This window comes from Ahaetulla prasina, chromosome 8 (genome assembly GCF_028640845.1).
Source record: "Ahaetulla prasina isolate Xishuangbanna chromosome 8, ASM2864084v1, whole genome shotgun sequence".
Lineage (NCBI taxonomy): Eukaryota > Metazoa > Chordata > Lepidosauria > Squamata > Colubridae > Ahaetulla > Ahaetulla prasina.
The window spans coordinates 37,767,581-37,778,454 of NC_080546.1; the positions used below are offsets into that span (position 1 = coordinate 37,767,581).

General features: G+C 36.3%; 1 long non-coding RNA gene across 1 annotated transcript; it reads left to right on the forward strand.

Moving 5' to 3' along the window:
• The first annotated feature begins 3,191 nt into the window (after window positions 1–3,191).
• On the forward strand, window positions 3,192–10,243 carry LOC131202973 (uncharacterized). The gene is made up of 3 exons (XR_009156263.1): window positions 3,192–3,285; window positions 5,956–6,206; window positions 8,761–10,243. It is a non-coding gene; the product is annotated as an uncharacterized LOC131202973 (long non-coding RNA).
• The last annotated feature ends 631 nt before the right edge of the window (window positions 10,244–10,874 follow it).

Sequence of the window (10,874 nt, forward strand, 5' to 3'; positions counted from 1 at the left end):
GTGCATATGCTCTCAGTGTACATAAAAGAAAAGATACGTTCATCAAGGTACAACATTTACAACACAATTGATGGTCAATATATCAATATAAATCATAAGGATTGCCAGCAACAAGTTATAGTCATACAGTCATAAGTGGAAAGAGATTGGTGATGGGAACTATGAAACGATTAATAGTAGTGCAGATTCAGTAAATAGTCTGACAGTGTTGAGGGAATTATTTGTTTAGCAGAGTGATGGCCTTCGGGAAAAAACTGTTCTTGTGTCTAGTTGTTCTGGTGTGCAGTGCTCTATAGCGTCGTTTTGAGGGTAGGAGTTGAAACAGTTTATGTCCAGGATGCGAGGGATCTGCAAATATTTTCACGGCCTTCTTCTTGATTCGTGCAGTATACAGGTCCTCAATGGAAGGCAAGTTGGTAGCAATTATTTTTTCTGCAGTTCTAATTATCCTCTGAAGTCTGTGTTTTTCTTGTTGGGTTGCAGAACCGAACCAGACAGTTATAGAGGTGCAAATGACAGACTCAATAATTCCTCTGTAGAATTGGATCAGCAGCTCCTTGGGCAGTTTGAGCTTACTGAGTTGGCGCAGAAAGAACATTCTTTGTTGTCCTTTTTTAATGATGTTTTGATGTTAGCTGTCCATTTGAGATCTTGCGATATGATAGAACCCAGAAATTTGAAGGTTTCTACTGTTGATACTGTGTTGTCAAGTATTGTGAGAGGTGGAAGTATGGAAGGGTTTTTCCTAAAGTCTACCACCATTTCTACGGTTTTGAGTGTGTTCAGTTCCAGATTGTTTTGGTTGCACCACAAGGCTAGTCGTTCGACCTCTCGTCTATATGTGGATTCGTCATTGTCTCGAATGAGACCAATCACTGTTGTGTCATCTGCGAACTTCAGTAGCTTAACAAATGGATCATTGGAGATGCAGTCATTGGTATACAGAGAGAAGAGAAGTGGGGAGAGCACACAGCCTTGGGGGGCCCCTGTGCTAATTGTACAGGTATTTGATGTGATCTTGCTTAGCTTCACCTGCTGCTTCCTGTTTGTTAGGAAGCTTGTGATCCACTTACAAGTCTGTTCCGGTACCTGTAGCTGGTTTAGCTTAGTTAGAAGAATGTCTGGAATGATGGTATTGAATGCTGAACTAAAGTCTACAAAAAGGACCCTTGCATAGGTCTTTGGAGACACAAGATGTTGTAGGATGTAGTGCAGAGCCATATTAACAGCATCATCTGTTGATCTATTTGCTCGGTATGCAAATTGCAAGGGGACTAAGAGCGGATTCGTGATGGTTTTCAGGTAGGAAAGCACTAGCCTTTCAAAGGTTTTCATGACTACAGATGTTAGAGCAACTGGTCTGTAGTCATTCAGTTCCTTGATGGTGGGCTTCTTCGGCACTGGGATGATGGTAGAGCGTTTGAAGCAAGAAGGAACATAGCACATCTCTAGTGATTTATTGAAAATATGGGTGAAGATGGGGGCCAATTGGTCAGCACAGACTTTTAAGCAAGAAGGAGTTATCTTGTCTGGGCCTGGAGCTTTTCCTGGCTTTTGTCTGTGAAATAGGTCCTGCACTCCTTTTCTGTGATCACTAGGGGTTGTGAACCCAATGAAATGGGGTCAGTTGTAGGAGGCTTGGCTGTTGTTGGTGTGTCTGAGATGGGGGTTGTGGAGATAGGTGGCTGTAGTTTCCTTTCAAACCTGCAGTAAAACTCATTCAGGTCATCTGCCAGTTGTTGATTACCTTCAGCCTGGGAAGGAGGTTTGCCATAGCCGGTGATATTTTTAAGAGTTTTCCACATGTTTGCTGGTTCATTTGCTGAAAATTGATTCTTTAGCTTTTCAGAGTAGCTTCTTTTCATATCATGCCATCATTCATATCATGCCATCATTCCAAGTTACCTGCAGTTCGTTTGTCAACTTGCTAACAAACACAAAAATCCACAATCCACAATTGTGGAATCCCACTTTTGTCATGATAATTCATGTTGTAAATAACTACTTGTCCAAAACATTTCTTGATGTACTTTGTGGGCAGAGTTTTCAGTAAATGGTATGCCTCATGAATATAATTTACCATTAGCAGAAATGCTAACAGAAATATTTAATTCACTTGTACTAACTCTAATCTGTATGTGTCATCAAGTAAGTTTTTCACTCCTGGCCACTGCCTGGACTAGTCCCTGTATTTTTCTTGACATGGCTTTCCAGAAGTGCTTTGCCCTGGTCTTCTTCCTAAGGCTGTGAGCAAGTGACTGGCATAAGGCCACCTAGCTGGTTTCACGCCCAAGGTGGGGAAAAAGCTCAGGGTTTCCTGATTTCTAACCTGGTGCTTTAACCGCTACATCAGATTGGCTCACTGACTTTAGGGTCACCAAGAAAAATAGGAAAACCTTGATGTTAAAACTCAGGATCCAAGTTCTTTTGTTTTTACATTTAAACTTCATTTTTGTCTTAGGAGTTTTGACATGATACAACAAAAATATTATGCATTTGGAATCATGGTAAGCTTTCATTTTCTTTATAGTGGTAATTAGTTACTTGTGAAAAGAGGAGGATCTATTGGAAATATACAGGCAGTTTGAAATTCATGATAAGCCAGGGTTCTTCCAAAACAATAACAGACCAACATATAATCCATAATTTATATAAATCCTCATAATGTTTTAGTAGTCAATGATTCAATGTCTTCCTGACGTTTCTTGCCATACATCCCATTGAACTCATTAGAACTAAATTTTTAACATAAGCAGATTTTTTAAAATTAAAATGTACATTTTTCTTAAACAAGGTAATTTTTTTCTGAAGTGCAAGACTCCAAATTTCTACTGAGTTTTATGGCAGATTCTGATCTTATTTTGCTCTATTTTTATGAACTAAAGAAAGGGAATACCAGCTGATAAATAAATACATTTCCTTTTGTTATGATTTTATACAGATGGTAACTGCAATTCCCTGGAGTTTATTTCATTCTGTTTACACTGTCATTGTCAAAGTCAGGAATTGAAGCATAGGTCTCAATCCATTTTGTATTACTGTATTACAATTTGTTGCTCATTTTTTAACAAAACCAAGGGAAATCAGGAAGTAGGTCACAAGATGGGGAATGCTATGCATAGAATAATAATGCAAATACGTGAACAAATTGAGTAACTCAGTTTCCTGCATGACTAGCTGCTCAACCACTAAATTACTCAGTTTTCTGCATGACTGGCTATTCAACTTTTCCATTGTATAATAATTTGTTTGTAAGCATCCACAGAAGAAAGTATAGATAACAATGTAAGTATAGCATCTCAATGATAGCATTCATACCTTTTTGAGTGCTCTGAAGCCTATTGCCTTCTTTTCAAAGTTTGGATTAACAAATGTCAAAGAATTGAATTAAGTTCTGCCAATGATTTCAGAATCATAGCAATATCATATTTTTTATTTGTAAAAAAATAAGTAACAGTGAGATTGGTTTCTTTTAACTTCTTTAAAATAATGTTGTTATACAGTTATTCATTGTGTGATAATGAACATGATAGAACTCACCTGAAAGTACTGATAAGAGCTTGATTGATATAGCTGAACTTCCAAATATGTTATACAATTTGAGTAATAGAGCAAATACCTTTTGGATTACAGTATAGCAGACTATACCTTGATGAACGTATCTTTTCTTTTATGTAACACTGAGAGCATATGCACCAAGACAAATTCCTTGTGTGTCCAATCACACTTGGCCAATAAAATTCTATTCTATTCTATTCTATTCTATTCTATAATTTCTTCAGCCTAATATATTGATTACGCTCCTTCTCCTCTTGTTTCACAGATGGCTGTAATGTAGAAATTACTCACTGCACAGCCAGAGTTTATTTTTATTTCAAGTGAATCCGTGACTAAGACAGCATTATTATCAGACATGTAGTAATTAGAAAGTTAGGTTAGAGTACTTTTTCTCCTTAGCTGTTACTCGCTTCATGCAATCATATATACAGATTATTTAAACATAGTTGTTTTTAGTGAGACACACTTTTCGTTTGACAGAAAGTAAAATAATCTGTCATTTGGTTTGGGCTCAAATATTCCACGATAAATATCATACAAATTAAATTCATGGGGACTATTGAGCATGATGTTCATGCATCTTTAGCTTATGATTATCAACTAAACTAAACTCCAAAGAATTATTAAGGATTATCATTTTCAAGTAAAATAATATACCTGCAAAGTGATAACAGAATAATTATACACGTATTCTAAAGTATGCCACACTTTAAACAGTTTGGGTAAAATCTAACTGATCCCATGCCTTTTTAAAGATATGAAATAGTTTATTAATTTATAATATTTATGAATGCTCACCACCTTCATGGAGCAACTTGTTAACTATTTTGTTTTAAACTGTACTCTGTATAAGCGTATAGTTATATGGCATTTGTTTTTTGCTTTCAAATTTTTCTTGACTCCTGGCAGCTACCTGGACAAGTACTTGCTGTACTTCTAGATAATGTTTCCATAACTGGCTTGCCAGTTCTTTCTTCTTACAACTGAGAGAGTAAATAGCCCAAAGTCATCCAGTTGACTTTCCTCCAAGTTCAGTATTTTAACCCAATGTTTCTCAACTTTGGCAAATTTAAGAAATGCAGGCTTCAGTTCAGAATTCCAATGCTGACTGGAGAATTCAGCTGAAGTTCATACCTCTTAAAGTTAAGATTGAGATGCCCATTAGCTCAAACTAAGTATAAGTGGCAGTCAGGTGTTGTGAATTACCTATGATAACCCCGTCAGTTTTGTAGTCTAGTGAAATATTTACACAATAAATATAAAAGGCACTTTGCGGGATAAGTTGATTTAGCTCATTATGCAGATTTTCAGTTTTCTCATTCATTCTTACAGTGAATTATATATTTACAGACTTTATTAGGCTGATGATGTATGGTTTGACATATCACTTACAACTCACACCATTATTAAGTTTGGAGAATATAAGGCATTTAAACTTTTATCATTATTATCTAGGTTTAGTTGACTATAACAGCGATAGAATTTTAAGTATAAATTAGCCGAAATTTATTCAGGATTTTAATTTCTTTCTAGAATATTTTGAGCCTAGATCTATTCCTGTGATTAGATTTTTCTTATTAATGCTGGTTAATAATGACAATATTACTTTATTTTTCTAACATCGAATGACTTACGGGAAAATAGGGACTGCAATAGCATATATTTTGGATATTTTTTTACATTCTTGTATGGTGGCCATTTCAAAATGTTTTTTCTTATCACACTTTCTTCTGAACGTCTTTTGTAGGATTAGTATACTTAGTTATGAAATAAGTTCTATTGTCTGTTAAAAATAAAAAAAAGTTCTGGATTTTGTGTGTACATATTTTTCTAGGAATAAATCAAACTAAATATATTAATATAGTTTTGTAAAATATTATTTAAAGTATACCTTATTCCTTAATGACTTCTTTATTGTTGCATAGACTTTATGAGTCTACATGTCTGAAATTAAACCGAATCTGCTGTTGATATTTGTAGCTGGGGTTGAATTCTGAGGTCCTTTCTAATCCTAATAATATTACCAATTTGGTAATGAAATCTCTGCCCCTCCAAAAAAAGCAAACTAACAACAATAACAACAACAACAACAAACAAACAACACCAAGCTCAGGGAGCACCAAGGACCCCACAGAATCTGCTATCTCAAATTCACAAACATAAAAACAAAACATTGCTTTGCCCTTCCTTTGTTTTTGTTCAGGAGGGCTGCATGACATGCTGCATTTTACTGCAACTACAATGCCTCCACTAATGAATAGTACACATCATTTACCAATATTCACAGTCTGAAGTTTTGCGTTTACATGAAATAGAATGGATTTCACTAGACTGTCTTTCCATCTCTCAGGTTTCCTAAATTCAAAGACTGATTCAAGCTGTTTGTCTTTCTATCAGTTCTATTTAGACATGAACATGCTAATAATTATTTGGACTTCCAAATAATCAACTGGACTTCCTGAAAACTAACCAGTCAACATTTGTCTTTTTGGCCAACACCAGAGAACCACCAGTCCATCAGTCCTTGCTGGTTTCACCCCCTCAAATCTGTGACAAAATAATATCCTTTCCCATTCAAGAAAGAAAGGTGGTGCTGGGAGAAAAAATTGATAGCATTTCCCTGGATTTCTGTGTTTATCTTGCTACAGGTATGTATTGTGTCTGTGCTTTCCTAAATCCTTAATGCAAATGTTGGAAGAAATGTTCATCTGGCTTCAGTTCCAAGTGGGGAGAAAGACACTGGAAACATGGAAGCTGTATGTAAAGATAGTTTAATGGTGGACAGGACCACATGGTTTGAGGTCCTGGGCAATAGCACACCAGGGCTGGTATCCTGGTTGGTTGTCAGACTCCCACGGGGCCATTCAGGGGTAACTTTGCAGGCTGTCTTGAGTCCCAGGCTTGGTAGAACCTTGCTGGGTGATGCAATCTTCCCGGGTGCCATGTAGTGAGATTTGTAGAACGCTAATCCTATCATGTCCTGAGGGTGAAGATCTTAATCCCATCACTCTGGAGCAGAAATGGGGGACAGGGAGATGTTGGTCTTTAAAACATGTTTCTCCTTTTCTCATCCAGGGAAATATAATAGTCTGCCTTTTTAATATTTCCTAGAATATTTCATTCTTCTAGGAGATGGGTGGGTGCTAACTTACACAAGATTGCAGACAGTTCTGCATTTTGATTCTTACTTTATTCCAGCATGTTACTATAATAGGACCAGAAAGGTGGAGGTGAGCCCAAAATCCTTTTCAGTGACAACCCAGACTGTCCCTCTAAGCACAAACAGTGAGACTGCTGATTTTGAAGCAACATTTATTGCTTTGAAACAACACCTTCCCATCCACAGATATTACACCGCTGGCATAGGGATATATCAGAATTGTTCATAATCGCAAGCTTCTGGTTATGTCTTCACCTGATTAATGGTGGTTCATCTTACCTGATACTGAGAGTGTCCCTTTGTAAGGAAGAGTTATTCAGGGCTATTCTTTATTGCATTTTATTTTCTTTTAAATACCATAGAAATAAATTTGAAGCCCAAAGGTCATTACTTTCAAGTGGTGTAGTTTTTTAACAAAGAAGAAGGTATCAAGAAGAGTTGTTACAGTACAGAAAACAAAAAGAGGTTTGTTGCAGTTTACCATACATTGCTCAAGAATTCATTTTGCAAAGTCTTCACTAATAAAACAAATATAAGGCTGCTTCACAGAGGATGGAATCAAGTCTCAGAACAAGGGATGATTTTGCAATCACTAAGGATGGATAATTACTTTTCAGTCACACTCCTACCTAGAAGAACAACTCAATGTGTTCGTTTTCATTTGTGTGATATATAGTGGATAAGGAGACAAAAAAATCGCATGGCAACCCAAACTTGAATAATTGCAGATGATTATGCCATAACAGAACTTGAAAAAACATGCCAGAAAGATTCTTAAACTTTCACAAAGAACTCTCAAATACAATGTCTGAGCCAAAGAAATAATTTCATTATGCAATAATTGTATGTGGTCGATGAATGCTGATCGGCTAAGAAGTGCCTCTTCAAGCACAATAAGATGATAATCAATCATTTGTCTTGGCAAAGTTATTTAGATTTCAGCCAGCTGGTTAATAGCCTTACGGCCACCTGCTTGACTAAAACACAGAGAATTTCCTTCTTGCTACAAATGAAATCGGAGTATATTGATTTGTGTGATAATTTGGGCTTGGTGGTGATGATTAAATTTGGCCTTGTAGTCTCCAGCTGAAATTCAATTCAGATGAATGGCTGCCCTTTTGAATCCTACAAAACAACATTGCATGCTGTCATCACTAATGCTCACAGTGTTGATTGTTTTTCTTCTTTCACATTAACAAAGCAAAGAATGTCCAGCTTTTTCTCAGTTTTGTCCTGGCTCTAAGCAACTGAAATCACGATGATAAAAGTGTGCTCACGGTATAATCAAAAAGTACAGAACTTAACTAGAGCATTCAAATATTTCTACGCTCCCCTGCCACTCTGCAAGGCAGAATTTATGCTGAGGAGAGAAAAAAGTATTTTCACAACACTGAAGTCACAATATATTTTTTATGGTGAAGTGTTTTCTCTGGCCTAGGTCCAGGAATTATGCCTAAAATATTATGGAATATTATTGGATAGACACTGCACAGTCATGTGATATGAATTATAAACACATTCCAAATATTCAATTTCCTTCACATCTCACTTTGAACTTGTAAGAAAATTATTAAGTGGGATAATGTTACTGGGTTGTTTGCCAACTACAATTTCATACAGATTTGTGTAGCTAAATTTTGGAAATCTAATTTTTGGAAACTTGTGGAGGGATAGCCTGGGGCATCTCAGCCCATTACAACAAAGATTATGGGCAGCAATTGAGAGAATTTGACCAAATAACCATGTCACATACATTATGATCAATTAATGTTACACAACATTCAGCACTGATTCAAAGGGCACACACTTTTCTAAATCAACATATATGAACCTCTACTTACCTCACCTGGAGGAGATTAAAAATAGTGATAATTATAGAATAAATCACTAAGAAAATGGTTGGTCACTACTAGCTCTTGGATCTTTCTTAATCTTGCATAGTTTTAAAAATTAATATCTGGAAGGGTTTTCTTAGAGAAAGCAAGCAATATTTTGAGCTTATCAATCAATATTCTCCTTTTCTTTTTATGCTTCCTTTGCAGTCCAACTCACATTTTGGCTTTGTCTGTTGCCTGAGAGGCACTGCTTGACTAAGAATGACGGATGTCGCTATTTCCACATCTAAGGAAAAAAAACACCCTCCAAGATTCAATCTCAAGATTGTCATGATGAGAGAAGATGAATTTCCTGCCTCCACCTCATCACAATTTGCAGTACCAAAATGAATCAATTTCATACCATGTGGTATTTTTGTTGCAGGCCTTTGCCACAGATCACATCTCAAGTAAAATAATAATATATTGTATCAGATGTCTTGCTAAGGCTACAAAGAAAAACATGGTGCAGTACAGCATATTTACATTAATATGGCAAAAATTCTCTCTCCCTCTCTCTCTCCCTCTCCCTCTCTCTCTTTCTCCCTCCCTCTCTCTCCCTCCCTCCCTCTCTCTCTCTCTCTGAGCTGCAATCATTCTAATTAGTTTGCAAAAAAAATTTTGTTTTTACATATACTGGATCAAAATATCTTTGTTTAATCAATACAAATCAAAACCACTACAAATGAAAATGTTTATTTTGTTTAGTTTTATTCTAGAATAGACAACATGATTTTTAAATTACAACAGTCATCAATTTGCTCTACTGTCTGATATTGAAAAAAATCTACCTGTAGCTCAAGTTTTTGTGAAGATCCAAATTGCTGCAAGAGTGTGAAAAATGTGACAGACTACATAGCGATTTAAATTACAGGTAGTCCTCCACTTACAACAGTTCAGTTAGTGACTGTTCAAAGTTACAACTGAAAAATTGACTTATGAATGTTTTTCACACTTATAACTGTTGTAGCATCCCCATGGTCATGGGATCAAAATTTGAATGCTTGGCAACAGGTTCATATTTCTGACAGTTGCCATGTCCTGGAGTCATGTGATCAGCTTTTGCAAACTTATGACAAGCAAAGTCAATGGGGAAAGTCAGATTCACTTAACAACCGTGCTACTAATTCAACAACTGCAATGATTCACTTAACAACTGTAGCAAGAAACTGTTAAATGGGGCAAAACTCGTGTAACAAATGTCTCACATTGCAATGTAAATTTTAGGCTCAGTTGTGGTTATAGGTTGAGGATTACCTGTATGCGCTGAAAACAGTTTCCATCTTTCTCCTAAATGACATGGTAAGCAGGAAATAAGACTCCTGTCTGTTTTAGTAACTTAGTGTTTTTGTGTTTCAATCTGCCTCATAGTAAATGATAGATTTGTACCTTTAAGAGAAAAATCTATTGGTTAACATATTGTGCCTATGGTTTTGGCCATATGTATTTTTCGATATATGAAGTTCAGGTAAGAGGAGTTTATTAGTGACTTTAAAGCAGCCATCTTTGAGGTTTATCATTGACTTCTAACTTTGGACAGGGGCAAAATGTAGAATGGTCTGATTGACTAGGGGAGACATGATAGCAGTGTTCCAATATCTCAGGGGCTGCCATAAAGAAGAGGGAGTCAAGCTATTCTCCAAAGCACCTGAAGGCAGGACAGAAGCAATGGGTGGAAACTAATCACGGAGAGAAGTAACCTAGAATTAAGGAGAAATTTTCTGACAGTTAGAACAATTAATCATTGGAACAACTTGCCTGCAGAAGTTGTGAATGCTCCAACACTGGAAGTTTTTAAGAAGATGTTGGATAACTATTTGTCCTAAAACAGGTCATTTTATATGTACTGTAGGAGTTGTGATACATATATAACGGAAAGACTTAAATGTTTATTTGCAAACTAAAAAAAGGAAAAACGTGGACCTGAGTTACTTATTTAGGTATGAAGGGGAATGATATGAAGGATCAAATGAGGTTCCAAGCTGCATTGGAACCAGCGTGAGAACAGGGTGGAAAGGTTTCACATTTCCCTAGCTACTGCATTCCTTGGGGCTTACAAGAAGAAAAAGTGTTTGTTGGTAATAGTGGAAGTTTGGATTGTTGTCTGTGTTTGTGTTCCCCAAGGGTTTGGGAATTTTGGAACAAATAGCAAGTCTTGACAGAAGATTTTAACTTTTCTCATGCATACTTTTCTACTAGTGAAGATCACCCCAAGAAAAACAGTTGTGTGCAGTGTAAATAAAGTAATTACATTAATACGTAAGAGAAATGCCATACATGTA